The sequence below is a fragment of the Sorex fumeus genome, unplaced genomic scaffold, assembly GCF_029834395.1.
Source record: "Sorex fumeus unplaced genomic scaffold, SorFum_2.1 ptg000014l, whole genome shotgun sequence".
Lineage (NCBI taxonomy): Eukaryota > Metazoa > Chordata > Mammalia > Eulipotyphla > Soricidae > Sorex > Sorex fumeus.
Window position 1 is genome coordinate 39843731 of NW_026606071.1, and position 14169 is coordinate 39857899.

At 34.9% G+C, this 14169-nt stretch overlaps 1 pseudogene; it reads left to right on the forward strand.

The window, feature by feature from the left end:
- The first annotated feature begins 10434 nt into the window (after nt 1–10434).
- On the forward strand, nt 10435–10536 carry LOC130021226 (uncharacterized; annotated as a pseudogene).
- Nucleotides 10537–14169: the final 3633 nt, after the last annotated feature.

Sequence of the window (14169 nt, forward strand, 5' to 3'; positions counted from 1 at the left end):
TTTTTACCTACTAAGATAGTTCCTTGGTATGAAATTTTTAATGACATCATCATTAGCTTGTTTTTCATTTAATCTTTTCAATATGTTGCAGGTTTTTTTTAATAGGAAGAAGCTTATATTTAGAAACTTGTTAGTATCAGAATTTATTGGTATTCCTTTTTTGCATAAAACTTTGGAAACTGTTAATATTGAGGCACTAGTTTATCACTCTAACTTTTTTTCTCAAACTGGGGAGGTTAAATAACTAATTTCTACATATTTTGATATTATAATTTATAAAATATACCTTTTAAATATACTTATTGAAACATCTTAGAGAAGCAGTAAAGCCTTGCTATGAATCTGGAGTCCAAATTCAAACAGGATGATTTACTACTGTCCTTGCTTCAAAAGTCACCGATACTTTGCTAGTTCTCTGCTTTAACCATTTTGTAAAGTTCTTATTCATATTCAGAGTTGAATAATAAAGCTTGTTAAGATCCTCAAATGCATATTTCCATAGAAGCTGTGCTGAATAACTTATTTAAGTCACTGCCATATTTATTGCACCACTGAAAACCTGGCATTTGTAAATATTTCTTATTTTTATGGGGTGATTATAGGGTGCTATGTCTTACACAAAATTCTCTTACAAGATTTTTCTATTCATTGGCTAATACTTAAAGTATTTGGCATCTGTAGGTTTTATTTTTTCTTCAAAATTCAAACTATCAAAATAAGAATTTTTAAAAATGCACACAAGGGCTTTCAAAATAAAAGTTGGTATGCTCAGATAATGTTGATCAAATTTTCTTGAAACTGGTGGCTATCTGGTCTTTCAATTGCAAGAGAAAAATACACCAATCAATTTGACTTTACTAAGTAAAAATTAAGCTTAAGCATTATGGTTTATATGTTATCTACTACAAAATGCTGACTGGAATTTTTTCAAACACAGCCTAAACCTTGACTGCTTCTCAAACACAGGAGATTCTAAGACTGTGGATTACAAATTGAAGGATAGATTTTGAATAACTAATTTTAGGAATGTTTCTACCAATTTTTGATAATCTACGGTATGGACCAGCAAAGAACGGGACACAAATGTAGTGATGACATTTCGCATTTATATTTTGAAATGTTTTTAATATCTTTTCAAACACCATATTTTTTTTGTTCTGAGTTGCTAGTCGTTAAGTGTACTTGCCCTGTAGTTTTATACATCACATTTCAATATTTATATTTCATTTTCTCTGCGTTTTTTTAAAATTTTTTCTGGGTATTTATTCTGTGTAATAATTTAGGTGCTAGTCAAGTTCAGTGTGAGGCTGAGTGTCCCATTAGGATTTGAAGAAAAATCAAAAAGAGATAAATTAGATATACTCGCTACACAGGAAGCAAGTTACTTAAAGAAACTAAAAGTAACTTACTCAGATGGAATTTTTTTCTTTTTTTTTTTTTCAGAATTGTGTCCATCTTGTTCACATTTCTCTTACTCCCAACATCCCTCACCACCTAACTTGATGAAATAAAACATTTCTCAGGTGCTTGCATTTTTAAGACAACTCTTCCATGTTCAACAGCAATAAAGACTAAAACAAAAATGCTGATATTGAATTAAGGTTTTTAAATCAGTCAAGCAGCCCTATCTGTCAGTATTCCACAGGGAATCCACCTGTTCCATTGGGGAGATGGAATGGACTTATTGAAAGAACGAACGGTTTATGAATGTATAGGTTGGGATAAGGCACACCAGGAGGAGAGAGAAAATGAAAAACAGGAATTAATTACATCTGGAATCCTAAGAAGGAAAGCTAGGGAGAGAATAGTTCTTGGGATGGGCGGGGAGGGGCTGGTGCTGTTCTGGGAGACACCCAGGCAGAAACTCTTGGCCTTAAAGAAACAGAGTCATTATCAAGTTGACCCATGACTCAGAAGACAATTAGCTGAGACAATAACACTTCCATTTCTCTTTGTTGATATTTTTGTCTTCACAGGGCTCCCTAGCTAGCCCCAGAAATCAGGTGGACATGGTTCTCCCCTACCAAACAGAAACTAGAATGCATGTTTCCTTCATCCATTTTCCCCATGAACACTAGATCATCAGAGTGGAAAATGCTGAAAAACAAAGCAGGTAGAGCAACCACCACCCAGGACACCATTACACTTTCACGAAGAATAGTTCCTATTCATATTGATTAAGATTTGTGGGAAATTCATGGAGAAGAAATCAAGATAGTATTGGCCAGTAAAGGGACAATGGGAAATGACTGTGTAAAGGGCCTTTCATTGTGGGTCCTATCAAAGTTCTAGAACTAGAGAAAAGTTGCAGGGATGGTTGTAGAAAAGCTGACATGTTCAAGAGATTTAAATGGTCAATTTTGCCTTATATGTAAGAGGATAATAATGCTATCCAGGTCTCCCAAAGAGGAATCAAAAGAGCTATGAATAATATGAATAATTGAAAGAATATCATGTTTCACCCAAGTGAGAGAAGGAATTCGGAGTCCCAGCTTCCGTCGACGACAATTGAGAATCAGGGACGCTGTCTCATTTGCCAAGGTTTGAAAATCAGATGGGTCGGATACATAATGCGATTTATAGCTGACCACTGGACTAGAGCTGTTACCAACTGGATTCCATGGGATGTCAAAAGAATGCCTGACCGCCCACCTACAAGATGGTCAGACTTCTTCATCAAGACCCTGAACGAACGGTTTGAGGCTCTTTGTGTTCCTGGAGCGAGCAGATGACATTGGGCACACGACAGGGATGAATGGAGATGTTACTGGCACCCGCTCCAGAAAAATCTATGGATGGCAAGTGATACAAGTGATGTATTTTTTTTTACAATTTTTTAAACTAATGGACTAATCTTCTGACTGACATTTCTAGGATCTTTTTGTCCCCTCCATTCTAGGTAGATCTTGGCAACCTCCATGCCTGACCTCTGCTATATCCGCACCACATCTCCTGAATCACTCGACCATATGTGCAACTGTGCGACATGTCTGTTCATCCAAACTCACACTGGTAACAGTTGTACTTCCGGTCACTGGAGAAAAACAGGTGGGGGAAGATCAAAGATTAACTCCTAGTTGATGAATCCCTCAGAGACAATGGAATGGGGGGAGTGGGGAAGTGTAACTACAAAAACTCATCTTTACCATAGAATGCCAGACACAGTAACAACAAAGTCTCCAATGGAGATGTTACTGGGCCCGCTCGAGCAAATCGACGATCAACGGGAGGGCCTAATCAATCAATCAATCAAACCATAGAATGAGCACAGGAAAAAGCAATATGAAAGTTGCATAGAAGCCCACCAAGTCTGATGAATGCCAACAGTATCACAGAAGACTCAGAAAGTACCAAAAAGCTCTGTAAATTTTCCAAGGATAACTTTAATGACTTCAGTAAGGATGTTTAATGAGCTCAAAGAAATGATGGCACAAGGAGTCAGCCAAGCACAAGAATGCATGAAAGGCAAAATTAGAAAACTACAATCACAAAAGACAGAAATGAAGAATATGGTAGGTGATATTAAAAAAAAAAGTATCAGTAGAAGATCAGAACAGTGGCTAATAAAATATCAAGGGGCTTCAAGATGAGTTGGAGGAAACCTCTAGAAACACACCAGAGAACCACAGGATGAGTTCCAGAGAAACTGTAGAAGAATCAGCGTCCCTGGAAAAACAAGACAGAAAACTCACAAAAGAACCAGGAGTTGAAACACCATGGCTAAGAATTTCCCCAATATCAGCACCCATAGCCAAGAGACCTGAAGTGTTCCAGCGATAATAGACTCAAACAGAAAAACTACAAAATTCAATTTACGTATAACAGCAAAAGTCAAAACCAGAGACAGAATATTGAAAGCGACAAGATCAAAAAATAATTTACATACAAAAGAAAACTGTAAAATTCACAAGTCATTAAATGAAACTCAGTGCCAGAAAAGAGGGAGGGATATAATCCAAAAATTTAATGAAGTGAACACCTCCTTACCAAGAATATTTTTCCAGCTAGATTGTCATTCAGATTTGAAGGAATGAAATAGAACCTCATGGACAGGCAACAGTTTAGGGAATTCATAATCCTGAAACAAATTTTTTAAGAAGCATCAATGGAGTATCTTTAAAAAACAAAGCAAGTTCAGGCTTGGCGTTGAATAAGGAACTTACCAACAGCATTTATTCTTGCCCTCTAATAGATTAAGAAAGGTTTATTACTCCTTCCTTATTTATTTTTATGGTTAACTAATTTTGCATGTTTCAACAAAAAATAGCATTTCATTTATATTAATTAGCAGGTGATTTTTTTCATATCTTTAGATATTTTTATAAAGTCTCACAATGGAGACATTATTGGGCCCGCTCAAGAAAATTGATGAACAACGGGAGGACAGTGTTCATTTGTTTGTGTTAAATGCAGATACTTGAGATGTGTTTATAATGTCACATTTTCTAACATAAGGCTGATATTCTCTTGTTATCAGAACTGGAGATTTTGTCTGTAACTAAATGTACATAGGTGGAGGGGGTGAGTGGCAGTGGACCTTGAGACACTTGGGGGCATAAGTAGGCAGTCTGATCGTGGGCATGGTGATGGAATGTTGTCACTGTCACTGTCACTGTCCTCCTGTTGTTCATCGATTTGCTCGAGCGGGCCCAGTAACGTCTCCATTGGAGACTTTGTTGTTACTGTGTTTGGCATATCAAATACATCACGGGTAGCTTGCCAGGCTCTGCCGTGCGGGCGAGATACTCTCGGTAGCTTGCTAGGCTCTCCGAGAGGGGCGGAGGAATCGAACTCAGGTCGGCCATGTTGTATGCATGAAAAATATAATTAAATGTATCCTAAATCCTGATACCTCAATAATAATGGCTTAAAATAATTTTTGAAAAAATTACTTCTGGGGCTGGAGAGTTAGTTAGTACAGCCATGTGAGACACTTGCCTTGTAAACAGCTGGTCCTGATTTGAATCCTGACACCACATATGGTCTCCCATTTTCCTCCTGGTATGATTCCTGAACACAGAGCAGTAGTTATGTTCTGAGCACAGCCAGGGGTGACCCACCTTACAGCTACAAAAATAAATATATAACGATTTCTATACTATGCTACAAAAATAATGGGTCTCACCCCAGAATTGAAATATCAAATAATTATAGCTAGAATTTGACTTGAGAGCAGGAAATGAGTATTCTTTTTTATTTAATGTACAATAAGTAGATTCAGTCATTAATATATGCTGTCCAAATTAATACAAGCCCCAAAACAATCTCGTGGATTTGGTCAAAAATCCTTGCTAATTTATGTAATCTTTACAAAAACAATTTGTGCATCAAGATTTTTAATTAACAACGGTAGCAGTTCTCTGAAATCTGTACATTCTCCACCAGTTGTCATTGGTACAAACCAGTCTGTCACTCAAACTTCCTTGACAGCCTTCAAACTCACGTGCTGGTCATACTATGGGAAGAGAGAGATTAAAAACCTGTGAGTGTTAAGCTCCAATTTACATGAACTCAACTGCGGTTTACAGCAGCTAAATAAAAGTGCCTAAGTATGAGACTTTTTATGGGTCGCATGAGGAAATGATTCCAAACCACTGTTTTCTCTAACAAGGAATTCCTTCAGTGTATTTTGGAAACAATTCTATAAATGTCAGTATGTTTTATGCTAATTCTTCATATACAATGCATTAATTTTATGGGGATTTAAATCACTAGGTTTTATTATTCCTTTTACATTGTATGCTTCTTTGAGAAGAAACATGACTCTTGATTTATCTATATACAATGCTTTAATTGTCTAATGGTATAGGCTTTTTAATAACGGGTCAAGTTCCTTCAGGATCAAGTTTGCTGACAACTTTTGTGTAGGTGCCAAGACTCAGACCCCACCTGAGTATGCATTCTCTGACAGATTAACAGTGTTATCTGATTAGGGGATGGTTTTAAATGGCTTTAAGGCCCTATCCAGAGCCAGCATTATACTATTGATTGATAACTTTGAATTTTAAGTACTTAGACACTCTCAGACACGTATATACACACTGTCATATTGAATATTAAATCGTCACAACACTCTTCTAAGGAAGGTTAGAATTTTCCCTATTGTGTAGTTGGGGGAACTAAATGTATAGGAATTAACACCACTTTTCTCCTGACCAAGATAGTCCTTCTGACCCTAAAACTATCACCACTGAATATAAAATTGTTTTCTCTAGAGATGGATAAACTTTTTGTACTTAGATTCCTCTACTTCCAGAGGAAGCTGAGCTATCCTATCTAATAGTTTCCTATTAACTTTTCAGTTTTGAATAAAAAACTAGTTTTTGTTTTGTCTTGTTTGTTTTCATCTAATTTACAGCACTAAGTTCAAGGACACTAATGCATGGTTAATTTTGGTAGGCTGATTTTTGCAAATAATTATTGACTTATTCAGTAAATTATAAAATCTATTACTATACAGCAATAGATTAAAACTATTTTGTTCATAATTACATATTGTCAATGTATAAATTTTATTGTATGTCCTATGGATGCTGTATTTAGGGGGGTAGGTGGGAGACTTGGTCCACACCTGCTGGTGCTCAGAGCTTTCTCCTGCTATCTGGTCATGAGCACTATTGGCATTGCTCAGGAACCCTTGGGTGGTACCTGGGATTCAAACCCGGGACAGCCATATATAAGGGAAATGTCTTGTTTTCTATAATCTAGTCCTTGAATAGGGCTGGAGCGATAGCACAGCAGTAGGGCGTCTGCCTTGCACGCAGCCAACATGGCCGACCCGAGTTCGATTCCTCCGCCCCTCTCGGAGAGCCCGGCAAGCTACCGAGAGTATTCGATATGCCAGACACAGTAACAACAAAGTCTCCAATGGAGACGTAACTGGGCCCGCTCGAGCAAATCGACGAACAACGGGAGGGCCTTTACTTTTACTTTACTTAGTCCTTGAATCATTTTTTTCCTTTTGTTTCATTTTGATTGTGGGCCACACCCACTGGGTGTGAGATCTTACAACTGGCTGTATTCTCAGGGATCACTCCTGGCAGGACTCTGGGAACCATATTGTGTGTTGGGATTGAACTCAGGTGACTTCATGGAAGGCAAATATCCTATCTGCAGTACTCTCTCTCCTCCAGGCCCCAGTATAATTTTTTTTTAAACAAAATGTATACTTGGTTTTAATCTAATAAATAATGTGTATATTTTCCTTGTTAGTATTTACCATCTTCTGATCCGTAGTCAGACGCGTTATCCATTGCGCCACTGGCCCAACCATGGGCTGGAGCGATAGCACAGCGATAGGGTGTTCGCCTTACAAGCGGCCAACATGGCCAACCCGAGTTCGATTCCTCTGCCCCTCTCGGAGAGCCCGGCAAGCTACCAAGAGTATTCATATGCCAAACACAGTAACAAAAAAGTCTCCAATGGAGACGTTACTGGGCCCACTCGAGCAAATCGACGATCAACGGGAGGGCCTTTACCTTTACCTTTACCTTTACCTTAGTATTTACCATAATAATAATTCTTATGATCATATGTTTTTCTATTTTTCATTATTACAATGTATTATAATTTTTATTTCTGATTCTCCTCGACACTCTTAATTGTGTTCTTGTTTTCTTTCCAAGGGAAACCATTTCTGTTATGAAAATCATTGTACCATTTAAGTAAGTTCCTTAGGCTAAAATTCTACAAGGAAAATTACTGGCAAAAGAGTGTGTAAATTTATTAGACTTGAAAAAAATGACAAATTTTTCTTCAGAAGTTCTATTAAAATTTGAACACTGAACAAAATGGGTGAGATTTTAAATTAATATTCTTGTCAATATTTTCAAACTTTTAATATTTATCCACTTTATAGTAGATATTTAAAAATGTTTTCTTACTGGCATGGTTTTAAGTGACTGTAATAATGAACATTTCCCCTATGTTTTTATATTTTCTAATTTTATATATATTTATTGTCTATGTTTGTATTATGGGAACAAATTTATTTTCATTTTTATGTGAATAAAATAGTTTTGTACTTAAAAGGTTTTCTTTATTCAGTATTATATAAATATTTACCCAGATTTTCTCTTAGTTTTATTAAAATATAGATACACTTTCAGTACAGCTGGAATACATCTTCTTTCGTAATGTAAGTATTTGTCTTTTTTCTTTCTTTTTTAAATATGGTTTTACATGGCAATGCGATGGGCTCATTGATTACAAAAAGTGTCCCCCCGTGAATCTAAATGCTATATATGTATATATTAAATACATATGGCTAAAAGTATTTATTTGGGTGGCCATCTATTATTTTTCATTAGCCACATTTATAATTCTGGATTTATTCCCACACTGCCATACTTATCTATGATATATTTTACAACATAACAGTTAAACCTACTCACATTATTTTTCTTCTTAAATTATTTCCTTGACTGTTTTACCCATGTCTTTTAGATGATATTTGAAACCACTGAATCAAGCTTACAGAAATTTTCTTTGAGATAGATAGTGTAGTGATCTTAAAGTTAAAACTGATTTGAAAAAACAATTTTATAAACTTCTGAATAGTTAGCATTAGACTTAGTATAGATTTGTTCATTCTTTTAGTTATTCAGTAAATACTTATTGCCCTTTTTTTCCCTTTTATCCCAGGACAGTATCTGATATCAGAAAGGGGAGCAAATTAGACAAGAGTTTGAGAACAATTTTTATCACTCAACAATAATTGGCAAGATAAATCCCAATAGTTTTTAAGGTTTTGGGGTATTAGAATCCCATAGGGGACTTGGTCAAAATATCCGTATTTTAGGCTGTATTTTAGTTTTTACCTGTAACTTTGAGGTTAACCCTCCAATTGATACTGAAACAAATCCAAATTTGAGAACTACTGCCTTCATCTTTTAAATAAATGCTAGGTGAGCTAAAGCCAGTGAAAAGTATCTTAATAAGTAATATCATTATAGAAGTCTCTAGTTATTCATGAGGTCTGTATTCTAATACATCCCATGGATGCCATACACTACAGATACTACTGTCCTGAAGATATTATTTATAAAAAAGAAAATTTAGGTCCAGAGAGAGAGTACAGGAGGTAATGTCCTTGCCTTGCACATGACTGACCTTGATTTGATCCCCACACCCAACATCAGGAATATTCCCTGAGCACAGAGTCAGGAGTAAGCTCTGAGCACCATTGAGTAACACTCAAAAATAAACATCAAAAGAAGCAAACAAGTTCATTAGTTTAGAAGATTAATTTGCATTTACCAAACAAATTATTCATTGGATAAAATCTATCTATCAAGTAGAGGGACCTACAAGAAGTATCAGAATATATTTATTCTTTTTTATGTTTTCTTTTAATTAAATCATGGCGAGATACAGTTACAAAGTTGTTCATTATTGAGTTTCAGTCATGCAATCTTCTTACACCTGTCTCTTCACCAGTGTACATTTCCCACCACCAATGTACTCACCCTTCTCCACAACCCCGCCACAGCCTGCATCTAAGGCAGACACCTCTCTCTCTCTCTCTCTCTCTCTCTCTCTCTCTTTCCTTTTAGGATTGTGGTTTTCAATATTGTTACTGAAAGGTTATTGTGTACATCCCTTTCAGCACTTAGTTCCTGTCCAGAGTGATACTTTCCAATTATCAATATTGTCATGGTCCCTTCTCTGTCCTAAGTACACTAACACACAACTTGTGGTAAGCTTTCTACCATGGTCTTCTTCACTTTTAAGTCTTCCAGGCTCTCATATCTACTGGGTATTAGTCTCATAGAGAGTGGTGCAACTATATATTTAACTGTATATAGTTTAACAATAATTATTTTTATGTATAATATCTATTTATGTATAGCATATATATTTATGTTGTGAATTCTGCCAAACTGGTTCTACAGCTTCTCACTGTGAAGCTGGTCCCAGAGAATGAGATAAACAAACATACAACAAAGGACTATGCAAGCTTTTGGGGTCTCCTGAGCATCATCTGTGAGCTCACAGGAAGACATTTATTCAATACAATATCACTTCCCACCTTGGCTCTCAACAGGCAAACCATTGTTAAGTTGACAGAAACATTAAAGACAGTTAATAAGCACATCACGATTCAATAGGTACATGAAGAGCAGAAGTCGAGGTAAGCAGCAAGCAACAAGCACTCTTAAAGAACAGAGTTAGTCATGACAATTTCTTATTCTATTGCCTCTTGGCACTTCACATCTGAAATAAAACAGTTGAGTTTTATTCTATTTTTTCCTGGGTGCTCATTTGCTCAGAATCATCTACTCTTTTTTTCCAGGTTATTTACTGCCTGTTTATTTTCTAAGACCTAAGCTGTTTTGCCCAGAGGACTATAGGACTATAGCTACCTTAGGGTTTTTGTTAGAAGAACTATATCCTATATATTATCTATCTATATAGGTGGGATATATAATATATATCGCTTCTCGGCCTTTTGGCTAAGATCAAGTGTAGTATCTCTTCTTATCAGTTTAATATAATATATATACATATATATTTTATGTATATGTATAAGCTACTGAGAGTATCTCGTCCACACAGCAAAGCCTGGCAAGTTACCTGTGACACATACGATATGCCAAACACAGTAACAACAGGTCTCACAATGAAGACGTTAGTGGGCCCACTCAAGCAAATCGATGAACAACAGGACAGTGCTATATACATAATATACATCTATATCTATATATATATATATATAGTGAGAGAGAGAGAGAACTTTGAATATATCTACAACTACTTTCTCTCAGAAGAAGGCAATAAGTGCCTTGCACAAACCACCTCACTATATTGATTAGGGAATTATAGCTTGATTAGTTTAATATTTTATTTTTGGGAAAAGTGAAACTTCAAATAGATTATATATTAATTATATCAGAGAGGGAGAGTGGTAAGAAAGACTACATTTGAGACATGACTTTTCTATTTCAATGATACTATTTTTTCCTGTGATAAAGTTTTGCCAGTGAGAAAGTTTAAAGTAAGAGATTAACAACAATAAAATGATAATACAAAACACTTGTAAAGGATTTTTTAATAAGACATATGTGAACATGTGAACATGGTCTCTATGCTATGTAACTTTATGTAATATTTTCGGACTGTGGTTGACCATTGATAAACAAAATCTCAGTAATCAAACTCTCAGAGACAAGAGTCCTATCACAATATTCCTTAAAATGTAGCTATCATTAGAGTTTTCCTTTATAGGTGAAAGCCTAGAGACTCAACAAGTGATGTAATTCACCTAAGGCATTTGCCTGGGACAATACCTCAGAGAAAAATCAGCCTTCCCTTAATTTTGCTGCTATTTATGTCACCTCTCCTTTTCTTCAATTAATGTGTTAATACACTTTCTAAAGTTTTCAGATATTTATTTAATATGTTATTTATATAGTTAGTGTACAACAAAAGTAAAGAGTACCTAGGAAAATTAATTTAGCATACATTAAACCATGTTTCTTAATGTCAGCTTGACATTATTGTTTGAACTCTGGAGTTTAGACCTCCAGCTTTTTTTTTAATGATTAGAAAATGTTTAGAAGTTTTCAAACACACACTAATATCAATCCTTAAGTTCCTGGTTGAATTGTAAAGCTAAAAGAAAAACAAAAGAGAATAAATATGCCCTATCTTCGAAGAAATGTGTACACTGAAAAAATAAAATTATCATTATATATGCTATATTATTCATACTTTAGATAACAATAGATTAATCAGTTAACAAAAAAGTTACAAATACAAAATATGACAAATATTTCCCTGACATTGCAATAACTTTACAAATATAGAAATAAAATAAAATCGGGAAAAAAATCAATTTACTACCAAGAAAATAAACATTGCATACTAAAATAAAGGGATTAAATAAATAAGCTGTCAACATAAGAAGAAAACATTACAAAAAATAACAGATGAAATGGAATGTAATACATTTACTTATACAAAGTATAAATAAGTGGAGAAGTAAACAAATCCACGTGCCAAGAGTGCTTTGTCTCTAGATCTTGGCCAACTTATTTTTTAAATGAAAAATCTATTATTTGTTAATATTAATAGTTTTTCAGGCTTTGCCATGCAGGCAAAATACTCTCGGTAACTTGCCGGGCTCTTCGAGAGAGGTGGAGGCATTGAACATGGTTTGGTTCAGCTGCGCGCAAGGCAAACGTCCTACCCACTGTGCTATCGCTCTGGCCTGATTGTAGAAATATAGTTTCTTAATAGAGACTACAGAATCAATACTTATCAAACAAGATACTTAATAGACATAAAATTAGTTCACTGGTACTAAACAGAATCAAAAGTACCTTTAGGATATATCACGTGTCTAGGCCCTATTCCAGTAAGCTAATTAGTGGGACTTAGTCTGCTATGTCAAATGAGTTCAAGAAGGCAGTTCCAAGTGCACAGTCCATTAGAGAAACAATACCAGAAGGTGTGTGTTTGTGTTTGGGTGTGTTTGTGTCTGTATCTGTTTCTGTGTGTACATGAATGAGAGAGAGAGAAAAAAAGAGAGGGAAGGAGAGGAATAACAAGATACAAATATTAATTCTATGAGAAACTGGCTACATAAGGAAAGGCAACATGAGAATAATAGGTATGCTAGAAGTAAAAGAGAGAAAAGAAGAGAGAACTTACTCAAAGAAGTAATACCAGAAAATCTCTGAAACCTAGGGAAGGAATAGAATGCATAGGTCTTTGAAAACAAGACATAATTTGGATATTTAAACAAGAGTTCTACAATCAGAAACATAGTACTGAATCTGTCAAAAAGAGTTTGAGATAAATAATATTTAAGGAGATTTGGGGAAAACAAAACAATAGCTAACATAAAAGGGTACTATCGCTGGAATTTCATTAGACTATTCAGCAGAATCTCTGCATATTGGAGAGAATGAAATGCCATATTCAAAATACTCAAAGTCAAAATCTGCAAAGAATAGTATGCCTTTCATCATTCTCTTACAATATAAGGAGAAAATAAAAGCTTTCATAATAAACAAGATCTTAAGGAATTTACCAAGACTGGACATCTCCCATAAGAAACATTTAGAAGAGCTCTCTTATCTGAATTGGAAAAAAAAGAACATTACTGAAAAAAAGCAAGTAAATAAGTAAATGTACAGAACTATAAAAGTTAATTCATAATGATTGCAACAAAACCTCATACATTAATCATCACCCATAATGTAACGGAAGGAACTGGCCAATAGTAGCCAGATGGATTAAAAGGAAGAAAACAATTATATAGGAGACTCACTTAATCTTTAAAGATAAACACAAACCTAGAAGGATGGAAACATGTACCTCAAGCCAACGAAAAACTTAAGAAGATAAGAACCATTATGCTTAGATCAGAAGAACATCTTCCAGCCAAAAAAAGATAGCAAGAGATAAATATGTATAGAATATAATAGAAAGATCAATATACAGGAAGATATAACAATCATCCATATACATCCAACATAGCAGTTCCAAAATAAGTAAACAAATGTTAGCAGACTTAGTTACAGTGATAGCAACAAAATAATAGAGGATTTTAGCATTTCATTTACATTAGTGGAAATCATGCACAGGCAGAAAAATATCAGGGAAACAAAGGCCAGTGATCATCTTGATAAGAGGTACTAAATAGATGTTTATAGAGTATTTTAATATCCCAAAATAGAATACATGTTATTTCAAGTACCCATGGGACTTTCTTATGGATAGATTATATGTTGACTTCAGTAAAACTATACTAAAATGTGTTGGTGTCAAAAATAATTTTCAATAAAGTTTTGAAGATTTAAATCAAAGCACTCCTTATAGTCTAATACATAAAATTAGAAATTAACCACAAGGAAAATGAGGGAAAATCCATGCAATTTGGGAGAATAATAAATATGTTATGAATCGTTATTGGTCTATGAGAAAGTGAAATTGTAAAATACTTGAGGATGAATGAAAATGATGACACAACTTATCAAAACCTGTGGTATATAGTGAAAAAGCCAGGAAGAAAGTTTGTAACAATATAGAGTCTTCAAGAAACAATAAAAATGAGAAATATAAAATATAAATTCACACATAAGGGAATTTTAGCTTGTTGGACTGTCACTGTCCTCCCATTGTTCATCGATTTGCTCGAGCGGGCCCAGTAACGTCTCCATT